Here is a 4817-nt window from a genome sequence, read left to right on the forward strand (position 1 = left end):
ACTTGGACAAGAAATCTGGTGCAAAGCTGGCAAGATATGATGGTAGTAGAGTCCATGAACAAGGCACTGGGTCCCCTGTTCCAGTTTATTGATGCTTTATCGGGGGAGTAGTACGTCATTGTATCTTTTCTAAAACTGGTACTGCATACTCAGCCAGAAAGATGGGGACACAGCTCTCAAAATTACCTGGATGAAAAGTATGATGACTGTACCAACAACAACCTTCTAGACATGGCAACAATTGTTGACCCACGGTTTAAGACAGCCTACATGAAGAAAGAGAGGGAGTTCATAAAGATGGGAGCTGCAGCAGAACTGGTGGACATGGCAACGCCGGCACCTGAAAGTGCAGAAACAGCAACCTCCATGTGACCAGCAGCTGCTGAAGATTATCCAGAGCTTCCTTATCCAACAAAGAAAGCAAAGAAGAGTTTGGGGAGCTACTTCAGAAAGGCACCAGTTGCAAAACAAGGCACCGCCCTCTCTCAGCCCAGCAGAGCATCCATTGACCTGCAGCTCTCCATGTATCTACAGACGCCTGGGCCTGATTCAGAGGCAGACCCTCTGGGATGGTGCAAACAGCACGACTTAAACTTCCCATTAGTGGCTAGGCTCGCTAAGAAGGATTTGTGCATTCCTGCTACTAGTTCTTCATCTGAACGGGCCTACAGTGTGAGGGGGAATATTTTCACATGTAAGAGGTTGTGTAGGGCCCTATAGTTTCCGCGATCACGGAATCGTGGACGGAATTGCGGAATTGGCAAATGAAAGCGGAATCTAGTGTAAATGCGTAATATCTACATTTGAAATGAAATTTTTTTTTTGTTTGGGAGAAGAACGTATGTAGGGGGGAAAAGCACACCCGGGGATGCAAATCTGGGCGACACAACCCCCCCCGCTCTGTCATTTCCGCCCCCCCCCCCCCCCCCCCCCCAAAAACATTGAAAAAATGGCGAAGCGGCTCTCCACAGCTCCGCTTTCGGCGAAAACGTTGAGAAACACGACAAGTGCAAGATTCCCAAGAGTTGCAGAGGTGGCTGTGGCGGAAACGGAATTTCCAAAAATTAAAACGGAAAAAATTTTGGGAAACATAAAATGGAATTTGGGAAAAAATAAAAGAGATTTTATAGGGCCCTAGTCATGTCTTAAGCCAAATACAGTTGACTAACTTGTCTTCCTCGCACTAGACCTCTAAGTTTGACAGAAACAACATTTCTAAGTCGACAATGTATCCTTTATGTTTGCAGCTTTTTTTAATGGCTGATGCCTTAAACAGTTTACAGTTATATTAAACCCTGATTTAAATAATATTGATCATTTATTTTGCTATTATTGTATGCAAACTTTGCACTACAAGGATACATTATTATCTTTCGTTCAAAAATGTGTGCTTTTCTACTCAGAAACTTAAGAAACTAAACATTAGTGCACTTTGATTTACTTATTTGGGTAATTTAATTTAAATACCTGTAGGATTTTGAAAAACTGTGAAGGATACTGAAGCCCTACCTCCGCCACATCTTATGCATATTGCTGCACTACTTTATTTTTTCTAATTTGAGACAGTTCTATAAATGTCACTTCAAAATAGAGTTGAAAAAGTGAGCAGTTATATTGTTTTGTCGTATTTTTCAGAAATTTGCTCAAAACGTACTTAATTGGGGCATATTGCGATATATATCACTATTGTGATTAGGGCTGCAACAACGAATCGATAAAATCGATAAAAATCGACTTTTAAAAGCGTTGGCAACGAATTTAATCATCGATTAGTTGTGTCGCGCGATTAATGCGTCATCCGCCGCCGCCGTCATCCCGGGGAAGAAAAAAAAATATGGCGGAGCGAGTCAGCGCCGCAGTTGCAGTGTTGCCAACTCAGCGACTTTTCAGACCCCTCCAGCGACTATTTTTTTAAAAAGCGACTAGCGACAAATCTGGCGACTTTTTACGGTGTCACTGGCGGCTTTTGGAGACTCTTACGTGAAAGCATGTATCGTTCCTACTCTTGTCCTCCAGCGGCAGCTGCTGCCGTGGGGCGCCTCCCCCATCCCAACCCCGTTCTCCCTCTCCCACAGGAATCCCTCTCAGCGCTGCAGTCAGAGCCGCAGGATTTTAGTGAGGAGTTTACCCTCAGCGTCCAGACTGCAAATGAAGCGCGCATGCCCCGGGATTGACGGCGCAAATTGATCACAATACTTAAAATAGCCTGCGCTTTGTAAAGTGAAAAAAGTCGTAACATGCAACTTTTGTAAAAACAAATGAACATGGCACGGAAGCACCACTGTTATGACGCAGCACCTGAAAAGAAAACACGTTGGAGCCTTCAATGGCAGTGAAGAGAGCTGATCAGCAGGATGAGTAACCGTGTTTGTTTCATTTTAAAGTGGGGAAACGTAAGTTAGTTTCTCAGGTAGCTCATCTGATGCTTTCCTTACCGTGTTAGTAGGTTACAGACAGTGATAAGGTTGGCTTCTTATTTTACTTTTAATTTCATTTGAATAAGCTTAAGCAGCGTTTATATTTTCTTTATAAATAAATTAATTTGCAAATTATGAGGGCAAGGCTTTTAAAGTTTAAATCTTCTGGCAAAGATAAAGTAAAGAAGATCCTGCAATTTATGGAAGTAAAGCAGAATAAAATCCAGCAAGATCAGTAATATGTCAATTAATTATATGCCACATTCCCATGTAAATATCTGTCTTTGGAGGATGTGTTTTTTTAGCACCCCTAGTTCTCTCATTTTTATTCCAAATACAATTTATAATTTGAATCACAGGGCTATTTTTATCTCTATGGTTCAGTATTTTCTCAAGTAGCAACTTTAACTGCTATACTTTCCTGTCTTAAAAGGCAGAACTCTTCTAGTCTAAAAAAAACCTCATTTGTTGAAATGGGGGGGACCTATTGTTTGAACCCCTTAGGGGCTTTAAAAACAAAAATGCCTGTCTCTTTTTGCGCTTCATGAAACAAAGTACCCTATATTTTGTGGATGTACAGCTACATTTCTCATGTAAGTTTGCGTAGTTTTAACACAAACATTTAATTTTCATATTGCACCAGTACAGTTAATGAGCAACCTGTACTTGTGTGCTTGTTTGTTCTGTCTAAAATGTTTATTTTGGAATAAAGAGGTTAATATAAAAAAAATATTTTGTGTCCGATTCATCGATTAATCGAAAAAATAATCGGCCGATTCATCGATTTTCAAAATAATCGTTAGTTGCAGCCCTAATTGTGATATAAAATAGTCCATATCATGATACATGATTTTTTTCCATATCACCCAGAACTAAGCTGTATATTGATTATCTATTCTTCAGATTCATTCAGTGTTTATATTTGTAAAAACACTGTGCAGTATTTTGGTTTATTTTTTTTATTTATTTATATTTTATGTGAATGTTATTTAACTCCACTATTTCCCCACAGTGGGCCAACAAAGGGAGTTTCTATTCTATGTAGTGTATATCTGCTGTTTATTTAGTAATGTCTTCCAAAGCTCTGATGCCTTCATGAAGTTCTCCCTCCAGCCCTGATGTCAACAGTCTGTTGATTTAAACTAAACTCCGCTGCAGTGCTGAGGCATCCTTCTACTGTTCTGCTTAAAGCAGCAGGTTAGGGCAGCAGGATGACCTCCCCAAGATGGCGCCCGTAATGTCTGCGCAGAGACAGTCAATGCGGGGTCTACTCTAATATTATCTCTATGGTAGAGACGGCTTTCTGTGATTGCAGTGAACTCGGAGAGAAGAAGATGTTTAACCGGAGAAAATTACTAACTTGACCGCAGTCATTAAAACCCAATGCTGGAAGTGAGCGAGCTGACCGCAGTAAGATGGCCGCTGACCGTAGGTTAGCCCTAGCTTAGCGTGTTGATCTCCTCTAAGCAGTTTTCCAATCAGATGAGGCTAAAATCCACAGTGTGCATCATCAGGGAATCGTTTCTATCAGGTGTTTCCTACCTATCCGGTGTAAGATGATCTGGGGGATCCTGGTGAAATCCAGCAGTAGATGTTGATCGTCCATCTTTTCCTCCGAATTGACCAAACTCCCTTTAAACTCCGTGAATGTTTCTTCAGCAGGAGTTAACTGCTCGGTGATAAACTCTCCTTGAAGCTGGACTGAAGACATTCTCACTGCAAACACTCCCAGATTATCAGCCTCTCTACAATGACTCCACACACAAGCTAAGCTAAGGCTGCTAATGCTACCCGATCCCTACCAGCAGCCCATTGCGCATGCGCAACTACATCTACATCCGGGTCACTCTCGATTTTTTTTTTTCTTTTGTTTTCATTTAAAGTCAACAATAAAATATAAAACATACAAATAAACAAACTTGCCTGGGATATGTTACAAATGATAAATACAATCAGCAGAAAAGACAACAGATTGACCAATATGTGCGCTGGGGAGTGTCATGTGTGCATATCTATGTAAACATATATACATTTCTTCCACAACATTATGTTGTCCAGAATTTTTGGTTGTGAACAGATTGTTATATTTTTTGTTTTGTTTTTTTTTGCCTTCTGTTGAGAACAGAGTTGAATAATAAATATTGCTTAACTTCAATTAAATAAACATTAAATTCTGTTTTTTTTTTTTGAAATTTTATTTTACGCAAGTGAAATTTTGCCAAGATAATTAAAAGATTGATAAGGAAAGGTTTGGTAAACATTTTCATTTGCAATTCAAAACCAAATAAAACGTCTTTCCAATGAAGCAGAAAATTTTTTGAAATATTTGAATCCACAAAGTTACAAAAGTGTTACCAGAAAGTCTTAGAATATGGACACAATCAGAACAAATGTGTAACA

This window comes from Cyprinodon tularosa, unplaced genomic scaffold (assembly GCF_016077235.1).
Source record: "Cyprinodon tularosa strain WSP-4 unplaced genomic scaffold, ASM1607723v1 ctg867, whole genome shotgun sequence".
NCBI classification, from domain to species: Eukaryota; Metazoa; Chordata; class Actinopteri; order Cyprinodontiformes; family Cyprinodontidae; genus Cyprinodon; species Cyprinodon tularosa.